Source organism: Cydia strobilella, chromosome 7 (assembly GCF_947568885.1).
Source record: "Cydia strobilella chromosome 7, ilCydStro3.1, whole genome shotgun sequence".
Lineage (NCBI taxonomy): Eukaryota > Metazoa > Arthropoda > Insecta > Lepidoptera > Tortricidae > Cydia > Cydia strobilella.
Genome location: NC_086047.1, coordinates 1,264,978 through 1,277,388, shown reverse-complemented (window position 1 = coordinate 1,277,388; position 12,411 = coordinate 1,264,978).

The window sequence follows — 12,411 nt, the reverse complement described above, 5'->3', positions numbered from 1 at the left end:
AAACTGTCCAGGAATAGGGCTCCGTCGACTCAGGGAACGCGACAATGATGCTTACGAATCACGATATGCCTAGGAATTTCATGATCTGCCTGATTTTACGATCGGACTATTGAGATTCAGATCACATACACGCAAACTGTAGATAAAGAATCTTTAACAGTACATACCTTGTTGCATCGTTTTTCGGGTTCCGTACCCAAAGGGTAAAAACCGGCCAAGTGCGAGTCGGACTCACACACGAAGGGTTCCGTACCATTAACTATAAAAACGGTCACCCATCCAAGTACTGACCCCGCCCGACGTTGCTTAAATTCGGTCAAAAATCACGTTTGTTGTATGAGAGCCCCACTTAAATCTCTATTTTATTCTGTTTTTAACCGACTTCAATTTCATAGAAGGAGGAGGTTCTGTATTCGGTTTGGGCTATTTTTTTTTATTTTTATGTATGTTCACCGATTACTCCGAGACCCGTGGTCCGGTTTGAGTAATTCTTTTTTTTTAGTATTTGTTGTTATAGCGGCAACCGAAATACATTATCTGTGAAAATTTCAGCTGTATAGCTATCACAGATCACGAGATACAGCCTGGTAACAGACAGACAGACGGACAGACGGACAGACGGACAGACAGACAGACAGACAGACGGACAGACGGACAGACGGACAGACGGACGGACAGACGGACAGCGGAGTCTTAGTAATAGGGTCCCGTTTTTACCCTTTGGGTACGGAACCTTAAAAACGGGACCCTATTACTAAGACTCCGCTGTCCGTCTGTCCGTCTGTCTGTCACCAGGCTGTATCTCACGAACCGTGATAGCTAGACAGTTTAAATTTTCACAGATGATGTATTTCTGTTGCCGCTATAATAACAAATACTAAAAAGTACGGAACCCTCGGTGGGCGAGTCCGACTCGCACTTGGCCGGTTTTTTTATATTGATTCTATCTGTACTTATGCTTGTAGTAATTAGGGGCGCGGTAATATTTAGGCATGAGCCCCAATTTAGCATCACATATGCAGTTGGACGCAGCACAAAGGGCTACCTGGATCCGTTGTGTAAACTGCTAATAATGAATTTTCCGTCGCTTGCCGACTGTGCCGGCTGCTGTGGATCAACATTGGGTATGTGGCAAAGTATGAAATTATAAAAACACTACTTTTTAGAGTTCCGTACCCAAAGGGTAAAAACGGGACCCTATTACTAAGACTTCGCTGTCCGTCTATCCGTCTGTTCGTCTGTCCGTCGGTCTGTCTGTCACCAGGCTGTATCTCATGAACCGTGATAGCTAAGACAGTTGAAATTTTCACAGATGATGTATTTCTGTTGCCGCTATAACAACAAATACTAAAAAGTACGGAACTCTCGGTGCGCGAGTCCGACTCGCACTTGGCCTGTTTTATTAGTAATGTGTATAGAGTTAGACCATGAAAAGTCTGCAACGATTTTGATAGTGTTATTTATACGTCATAATTTCATAGAAGTTTGACGTTTAAAATATCACGTGTACTGCGTGTGCTATCAAAATCGTTGCTTGTCTTGGTCTAACTCTATTTAATATTTATTTACAAACTACCAGGAGGCAAATTAAAACTTACTTTGTGATGTCAGTAGCGCGTGAATTTCGCTCTTACTTGTCCGTGCACGTATTAACGCGAGCGGGACGCACGGGCGACTGACTTCATTTAGATTTAAAACGTCTCTTTTTGGCCCAGTGGTTGACTGGTAGAGAATGTCTTAAGTCATTAATCTACCATTTGTACATATTATGTTATGTGCAATAAAGTATAAATAAAGATATAATTTTGATGTCACAACGTAAGTTTGAATTGGCCTCCAGGAACGCTATCTGTGGGTCTTGTTATGATACGACCTTGAGACGATTAGTGCATCTCGCACGCTCAAAATAAATGAAAATAGTTCGACATCTATATATTTCTCCCAGTGCATTTTGGGCACACGAATCAGGGTCACCGATCTTAAAGGTATCTGTGGTCGTATCATACTCGTAACAAGACCAAAACCTTTACAAATTGTAACATCTGAATTGTGATCCTTCCATCCATGTATTGGGTGTGTGCCTTGAACACTAATAACACTCAAGGAGGAGAGTAGTCTTTTAGTCACAGAACATACGAGGGTAGTAAACAGAACAACTGATAGCCGAGCCAAATATAATTAAGTGAGACCAAAGCACACCGTCTCCGCTGGCTTGGTCGGGCAGTAAAAAGAGCATACTTAGGTCGACCAACTGGACGCTGCTCTGTGGGTCATCCAAAGTATAGGAGTAAGTAGGATAGAGTGTAAATCTCCGTGAGCTCGGAGTCGGTGAAAGCTGATGTGAATCCGCGCAGGACCACTATGTTGGAGACCAATATTCATTTGGGTCATCGCGTCAGCCAAGTAACTAGTAACAGTAAACATTTTATTGCTATTTTATTATATTTTAATGGTGCAATCTAATTAATAATTAACAAAAAACTCAGATACTACATGTCAGCAAGCGGCAGCTGATGTGAAATCGTTGAGCTTTGGATTGAATTTTGATTACGCTACGAGAGCTACGGTGCTACGGTGCGACGTAGAAGCCTACGTGCTACGGAATTACGCCCCATGGCGATGGTTTCACGCTGTGCGTTAGTTTATTAAAGTGGTTAGATTCTAGGAACCGAATTCAAACTTTTTGATGTCAAAATTATATCTAAATGATCTCTTTTTTTTATCATATTCGCGCGTGCGTATCATATGCGCAATTTATTGGCACGAGCGAAACACACGGGCAAATAATAACAATATTACATCATATAGATATCGATTAAGAATTTTTCTTCAGATTGGAAAGGCTTATTTTTGTATGGTGTTCATAGAGAAATAAGCCCTTTTAGAAAGACTCCTAATTTAAGGTAGATAGATAGATAGATAAACTGTTTATTTGTTTGCCACAATACACACAAAATATTCAAATACAGAAATAACATAGGTACACAGAACAATCCAGAAAAAAATGAAAATTACAACAACAAATAAGTCACACAGATTTTTACATAATAGAGAAATAGGAAAAAATACATAAAAATACTGTTTTATACAAATAAAAATCCTGTGTGCGTCGCAGCAAAACAAAAAGGTTCTGGCTCAGTATTACGCTTCACCCATTAGGAAAAGCACTGATTTTCTGCCAGGACCTGATCACGTCAACAAAAAACAGTGGAAAATAATGAAATAGTCGAAAGTTAGTATTTACCTAATTAATTATTAATAAATAACTAGTAACACAGTTTAAACTATAGAGACATTTAATGCTTGCACATAGCTGTGACATAGAAGTGTCAGTGTGGTTAGCATGTATGTAGTGTCAAATGTGATTTAGAGAAAATCTTTATTTTTAAGCAGGATTACTAAGACTATATTCGGTAATCAGCAACCAGGTAACCGTGAGGAATTCCCAAACTTTGCTTCTCTAAAAGGAATTTTTTGAAATGAAATTTGAAACTACGCTTAGTTTTCATAACACGAATAGGTGGAGGAATATTGTTCCAACACCTGGTTGCGAGATACCGAAAGGTAGGTATACTGACTCCTAATTTAAGGTAGGTTTCAGGTAACAACTATTCTAACTACAGTAAGCAATAATGTGATAATGTGTGATGCAATAATGCAATGTGTGTAATGTGGTATGTGACCTGTGCATTTATAAACTTACTAGCTTTTGCCCGCGACTTGGTCTGCGTAGAGTTAGTAATTTGTTATCCAATCTGCTTTTATCGATTTCCCATACAAACTTTCACCCCCCTCTTCACCCCCTTAAAGGATGATTTCTGAGATAAAAACTACCCTATGTCCTTCCCCGGGACTCAAACTATCTCTATACTAAAATTCAATTAAATCGGTTTAGCGATTTACGCGTGAAGACGTAACATACAGACAGACTTTCGCATTTATAATATTAGTATGGGTAGTATCATAGAGCAACTTATACTAGAGCGGTACTGTCATAGTAAATTTTGTAACCACAGTAAATTCACTGCTATCGACACATTAAAACTAAAAAAGAAGATTTATAAAAATACGATAAAATGTATTTAAATATGGATAAATGATTTTTTTTATTTGCAGTAATTATTTTTATGATTTTGACCCATGTTCTTTCACTGATATGCGTTAAAATTGTTAAATAACAAACGAAACCGTCAACGCCATCTATACGACAGTAAGCCAAAGCTAGTAGCGCCCTCTGAGCGAGAATCAAATTTTCGTGATTTTCGAGGCACGTTTTTTCCTTAGACTGTATCCATCTATTACGGAGTTATATCTATCTTTGGTAGTATGGATAAAATGTTCTTCTCATGTTGCATAATCCCTGACAATTCCAGATCGTATTTTTATCGACTTTTCGTAGAAACATATTAACTTGTAAATAAAAGAGAAGATTTATAGCACCATTGGAAGCGTTACAGCAGACAAATGTGAGCATTATGACGAATTAAATATGTATCGAGTATATGTATTGCTCGATATAAATAATATATTTCGCGGAGGCTCGGTTCGTGCGTGCTGGAAACGCTGGGGTGCATATATTGTAGTTCAAAGAAAGTTGTGTTTTATCTATTTGACGACCGGTCTCGCCTAGTGGGTAGTGACCCTGCCTGTGAAGCCGATGGTCCTGGGTTCGAATCCCGGTAAGGGCATTTATTTTGCGTGATGAGCACAGATATTTGTTCCTGAGTCATGGGTGTTTTCTATGTATTTAAGTATTTATATATTATATATATCGTTGTCTGAGTACCCATAACACAAGCCTTCTTGGGCTTACCGTAGGACTTAGTCAATCTGTGTAAGAATGTACTATAAAATTTATTTATTATTTATTATTGTTATCTATTAATAGAAAATATAAAAATTAAAGATGGCTGCCGTTTCGTACCATTTCTACCAAGGATTTATGTCAATAGGCCTTTCGGATCCTCAAATCAACATGGCTGAAAAAAGAAATTGAAGATGGCTGTTGTTTCTTAGAAGTTATGACCATGGATTCATATTCATGTATTCATCAGGGATTCATGTAAACCTTTATTCGAAATACATAAAATTTTGACACTACCATGCATGTACATTTTCGAGGCAGCAGTTTTTGTAAAAAAATACCCAGATCTTTTTAAAAAGGCCATAGATATACTGATTTGTAAGTTTTAAAAATTATAAGGCCATAGATGTTTACCATAGAAACACAAGATATCCTAACAAACTTGTATTAATTAGACTTTATTACGAACAGTTCACTTTTTATGAAAAATAGCTATTATTTATGTATTAAAATATTTAATGCCCTTCCTAAAATATCAAACCCATTCTAAATCCGTTCAAAGCCCAACTATATACTTGGCTCAAAAAACAGGTGTTTTACTCTTTAAATGAGTTCCTCCAAATATAGTAATATTAATTAAGTAAACAATGTAATAGATTAAGACGTATAGCTTCCCCTTGCCCTTCCTAAAATATCAAACCCATTCTAAATCCGTTCAAAGCACAACTATATACTTGGCTAAAAAACAGGTGTTTTACTCTTTAAATGAGTTCCTCCAAATATAGTAATATTAATTAAGTAAACAATGTAATAGATTAAGACGTATAGCTTCCCCTTGCCCTTCCTAAAATATCAAACCCATTCTAAATCCGTTCAAAGCACAACTATATACTTGGCTCAAAAAACAGGTGTTTTACTCTTTAAATGAGTTCCTCCAAATATAGTAATATTAATTAAGTAAACAATGTAATAGATTAAGACGTATAGCTTCCCCTTGCCCTTCCTAAAATATCAAACCCATTCTAAATCCGTTCAAAGCCCAACTATATACTTGGCTCAAAAAACAGGTGTTTTACTCTTTAAATGAGTTCCTCCAAATATAGTAATATTAATTAAGTAAACAATGTAATAGATTAAGACGTATAGCTTCCCCTTGCCCTTCCTAAAATATCAAACCCATTCTAAATCCGTTCAAAGCACAACTATATACTTGGCTCAAAAAACAGGTGTTTTACTCTTTAAATGAGTTCCTCCAAATATAGTAATATTAATTAAGTAAACAATGTAATAGATTAAGACGTATAGCTTCCCCTTGCCCTTCCTAAAATATCAAACCCATTCTAAATCCGTTCAAAGCACAACTATATACTTGGCTCAAAAAACAGGTGTTTTACTCTTTAAATGAGTTCCTCCAAATATAGTAATATTAATTAAGTAAACAATGTAATAGATTAAGACGTATAGCTTCCCCTTGCCCTTCCTAAAATATCAAACCCATTCTAAATCCATTCAAAGCCCAACTATATACTTGGCTCAAAAAACAGGTGTTTTACTCTTTAAATGAGTTCCTCCAAATATAGTAATATTAATTAAGTAAACAATGTAATAGATTAAGACGTATAGCTTCCCCTTGCCCTTCCTAAAATATCAAACCCATTCTAAATCCTTTCAAAGCACAACTATATACTTGGCTCAAAAAACAGGTGTTTTACTCTTTAAATGAGTTCCTCCAAATATAGTAATATTAATTAAGTAAACAATGTAATAGATTAAGACGTATAGCTTCCCCTTGCCCTTCCTAAAATATCAAACCCATTCTAAATCCGTTCAAAGCACAACTATATACTTGGCTCAAAAAACAGGTGTTTTACTCTTTAAATGAGTTCCTCCAAATATAGTAATATTAATTAAGTAAACAATGTAATAGATTAAGACGTATAGCTTCCCCTTGCCCTTCCTAAAATATCAAACCCATTCTAAATCCGTTCAAAGCACAACTATATACTTGGCTCAAAAAACAGGTGTTTTACTCTTTAAATGAGTTCCTCCAAATATAGTAATATTAATTAAGTAAACAATGTAATAGATTAAGACGTAAAGCTTCCCCTTGCCCTTCCTAAAATATCAAACCCATTCTAAATCCGTTCAAAGCCCAACTATATACTTGGCTCAAAAAACAGGTGTTTTACTCTTTAAATGAGTTCCTCCAAATATAGTAATATTAATTAAGTAAACAATGTAATAGATTAAGACGTATAGCTTCCCCTTGCCCTTCCTAAAATATCAAACCCATTCTAAATCCGTTCAAAGCACAACTATATACTTGGCTCAAAAAACAGGTGTTTTACTCTTTAAATGAGTTCCTCCAAATATAGTAATATTAATTAAGTAAACAATGTAATAGATTAAGACGTATAGCTTTCCCTTGCCCTTCCTAAAATATCAAACCCATTCTAAATCCGTTCAAAGCCCAACTATATACTTGGCTCAAAAAACAGGTGTTTTACTCTTTAAATGAGTTCCTCCAAATATAGTAATATTAATTAAGTAAACAATGTAATAGATTAAGACGTATAGCTTCCCCTTGCCCTTCCTAAAATATCAAACCCATTCTAAATCCGTTCAAAGCCCAACTATATACTTGGCTCAAAAAACAGGTGTTTTACTCTTTAAATGAGTTCTTCAAAATATAGTAATATTAATTAAGTAAACAATGTAATAGATTAAGACGTATAGCTTCCCCTTGGCCTTCCTAAAATATCAAACCCATTCTAAATCCGTTCAAAGCCCAACTATATACTTGGCTCAAAAAACAGGTGTTTTACTCTTTAAATGAGTTCCTCCAAATATAGTAATATTAATTAAGTAAACAATGTAATAGATTAAGGCGTATAGCTTCCCCTTGCCCTTCCTAAAATATCAAACCCATTCTAAATCCGTTCAAAGCCCAACTATATACTTGGCTCAAAAACAGGTGTTTTACTCTTTAAATGAGTTCCTCCAAATATACTAGTAATATTAATTAAGTAAACAATGTAATAGATTAAGACGTATAGCTTCCCCTTGCCCTTCCTAAAATATCAAACCCATTCTAAATCCATTCAAAGCCCAACTATATACTTGGCTCAAAAAACAGGTGTTTTACTCTTTAAATGAGTTCCTCCAAATATAGTAATATTAATTAAGTAAACAATGTAATAGATTAAGACGTATAGCTTCCCCTTGCCCTTCCTAAAATATCAAACCCATTCTAAATCCGTTCAAAGCCCAACTATATACTTGGCTCAAAAAACAGGTGTTTTACTCTTTAAATGAGTTCCTCCAAATATAGTAATATTAATTAAGTAAACAATGTAATAGATTAAGACGTATAGCTTCCCCTTGCCCTTCCTAAAATATCAAACCCATTCTAAATCCATTCAAAGCCCAACTATATACTTGGCTTAAAAAAACAGGTGTTTTACTCTTTAAATGAGTTCCTCCAAATATAGTAATATTAATAAAGTAAACAATGTAATAGATTAAGACGTATAGCTTCCCCTTGCCCTTCCTAAAATATCAAACCCATTCTAAATCCGTTCAAAGCCCAACTATATACTTGGCTCAAAAAACAGGTGTTTTACTCTTTAAATGAGTTCCTCCAAATATAGTAATATTAATTAAGTAAACAATGTAATAGATTAAGACGTATAGCTTCCCCTTGCCCTTCCTAAAATATCAAACCCATTCTAAATCCGTTCAAAGCCCAACTATATACTTGGCTCAAAAAACAGGTGTTTTACTCTTTAAATGAGTTCCTCCAAATATACTAGTAATATTAATTAAGTAAACAATGTAATAGATTAAGACAACATTTTAAGCTTGCATTTTAAGCATGGTAAGCTTTAAGACAACATTTGCATGCTTAACCAGCAAAATATGTCACTGTACGGGAAAATCTTTCCAATATCACCTTGTTGTACCATGTTTTATGCAAATAAAGAATTTTGTTTTGTTTGTTTGTTTGAACTAAATAGGTACCTATTATTCCCACCAATCCTACGAACCGACCGCATGGTATAGGTATTTTAATTACAATCAGTCGAAAAATAATCATTACGTAAATGGTATATATTCGTTTGTTATTGACATATTTGTAATAAATAAAATAAATAAATAAATAAATAAATATAGGACATTCTTACACAGATTGACTAAGTCCCACAGTAAGCTCAAGAAGGCTTGTGTTGTGGGTACTTAGACAATGATATATATAATATACAAATACATAAATACATAGAAAACACCCAAGACTCAGGAACAAATATCTGTGCTCATCACACAAATAAATGCCCTTACCGGGATTCGAACCCAGGACCATCGGCTTCACAGGCAGGGTCACTACCCACTAGGCCAGACCGGTCGTCAATTGACTGTAATATTTTAATCAATGTAGTCAACATTGGCATTGGATCTCTTGGTTTTAATGTGACTGATTTTTATAAAATACATAAATGGTAAAGTGAGGAACGGTAAAATGGGAACACTTCTTGATTTTAATACTTTTTTTAACTTATATTAGTGATTCATTTGTCGCCCAAAACTTTGATGCATACGAAAACTAACTATAATTATCGACAGGACGGACGTTGAGCAATATAAACCACGAGCATATTTTGGTTCCAGTAATCTTGAATTGCCGTGAGTCATACTAAAATTAAGCTAATTCTACGGATTAACACATAGTTTTAGCTACTCGCGCTACATGTTTCGGAGAGTCTCCATTTTACACTAACAGTGCATAAAAAATACGTGAAACAAACCGTAAACTTTATTGTTAGGCTCCATTATTTTTTTTTTTAGGGTACAGACGAAACAATATTTACCTTTCTGCGTCACACGTTATGTTAGTGATAGTGTAGTTTGTTAGAGCAAATCAGTGTGGCCTGGCCTCATAAGAGCTCATGAGAGAAAAAAGGCTTGATTGTTGAGGTCGCCGTCATCGAAATCGATGTGGAGGACTATATATAGAGCAAATCATCTGCACCATCAAAAGTACCATCAAAAATTATGCGACGGCACGCTAGCTTCGATTGCCATTCTCCCGCAAGCTCGTATTTCAATTACCGCGCCAACGCGGAAACAACTTTGTTCCTTTTGTTATAAAGTCTAATTTAGAAAACAGCTGAAAGTCGCGGTTATGTGGTAGCTTGCATGATGCTTCGCATTAGACCCGCAATCGGGATAATGGTGAACGTATTGTGATTCCACTACGCATCGACTGTAGTTGTGACTGTAGTATTTATACTTAGTATTTAATATTCGGCGGGGTATAAGTAAAAAACTGGATATCCATTCTGAACTTAGCGATACACTGATGCGACTTTAAATTTCGGCAAAAAAAATCTATACTTTGCAATGTTGAAAAACAAATATTGTAATATTGATTATAAAACTTATTCTAAAGTTTTATCAGAAAATAGAGTGTGTAAATCTAATACGGGGGAATATTTAAATAGTAGTTAGCATAGGACTTATGAATTATATTGAGATATTTTTTAGGGTTCTGAACCTCAAAAAGAAAAAAGCGGAACCCTTATAGGATCACTCGTGCGTCTGTCTGTCTGTCTGTCCGTCTGTCACAGCCTATTTTCTCCGAAACTACTGGACCAATTAAGTTGAAATTTGGTATACATATGTAAGTTTGTGACCCAAAGACGGACATGTAACGTAAACAAATTAATTTTAAACACGGGGGCCCCTTTTGGGGGGCAAATGAAAAAATAAAGTTTTTCAAACTATATCGTATTACATATCAAATGAAAGAGCTTATTATGAGAATCTCAAATATATATATTTTTTAATTTGTCGATAAACCGATTAGAAGTTATTCAAGAAAATATTCAAAAAATGACCATTCCCCCTTTATCTCCGAAACTACTGGGTCTAAAATTTTGAAAAAAATACACAAAATAGATCTTTGTGAAATGGAGAAATGTGCAGTCAAGCGTGAGTCGGACTTAATTACTTAGTTCTTGATCCGACCCCTACGGGTTTTTTAAAGACATTTCACTCACGTTTCACATAAAAAATACATTGTTTAAATTGTGTCATGTACGGAACCCTTGGAACGCGAGTCCGACTGGCACTTGGCCGGGTTTTTTACAAATAGCTTGTTGGCAGTTACGATAAAAAGCTCGTATCCCATAATGTCATGTCATGTCATGCTATGTCTCGTAATGTCTGCAGTAGGTACATTGTTGCTCGATAAATTTTCAAAAATTAATGACGGTGTCATAATTAAGTGTAACTTAAAAAAAAAGTTCATAATTAATGATTACACGGATAAATTTTATATCTGGTTTAATTTATTGCCCGTATTGGGTATACACACTGTATAATATATTTAATATGTCTATGTCTCACGGAAGTTTTGTTATTAAAATCACACTGTATAATGTTTAGAGACGGCTTGTTAAAAATTGTTTCTCTGGTTTCTAACGACTGATAAAAGATATTTTTTCAAGAGTTGCTTTTTTATTAGTAGTCTTTTTTGCGTAGGTTTTTTTTTTGATACAAGCTTTCAACACTGTACCTACTTTTCTTTCAACACTCATTGAGACAATTCTGACAAACCCGTTTGGGTTGCGTACACGTACACTTAGGTTGCGTTGTTTTATCACATCCTTCCTATGAACACCTCCTGTGTCCCTGGTACCATAATATTACATTGTCACCCAACACCCAACTTATATGTGAAGTTTTGGCTCGATCGAGTAATGGGAAGGTGGCTCAGCTTGCAAGATTTGACCCGAACGTACATAACAATGCAAGTTAAATAAAAGCTTGAAAAGTAACAGGGATAAAATACTCACTGTAAACTTCAGCAGGCAGATTATATCCACGCCAGTGATCACTAATCCGGCTGAAGCTCAATGAATACCTGCGGACATCTTCGTCAGGATTCATTGGGCCGGCCGAAGTCCTGCCTCAATCATCGCGTTTAGAGCTTGCATTAATGACGATCGGGAATCTCATTCTGATTGCTTATAGGGAGTTGGTGAGTCGAACCACAGAATATATAATAGTAACACGTCCATACTAATTTACAGAACTTTGTATGCAGGGGGGGTGCCTTTTCTCTGCTGCTGACTGTACAGAAGATTCACTCTCTAATAAAACGCGTATACTACGCGCAAGGCGGCGCAAGCGCGAGCACGCGTCCGTTCCGTAGCGGTGCGCGGCAATTACTATGGCACATCCTCAAAATTGAGGCGGCCGCAGGTACTTGTAGCGCCGCGACGAAATCGCGGAGTGAGACACGCCTGGTCGAACTTAGGCGATTTGGAATTAGAATAAACTGTTTAAACTGTTTATTTGTTTGCCACAATACACACAAAATATTCAAATACAAAAATGACATAGGTACACAGAACAATCCAGAAAAAAATAAAAAATAAAAATTACAACAACAAATAAGAGTCAGATTTATACATAATAGAGAAAAAGGAAAAAATACATAAAAATACTGTTTTATACAAATAAAAATCCTGTGTGCGTCGCAGCAAAACAAAAAGGTTCTGGCTCAGTATTACGCTTCACCCATTAGGAAAAGCACTGATTTTCTG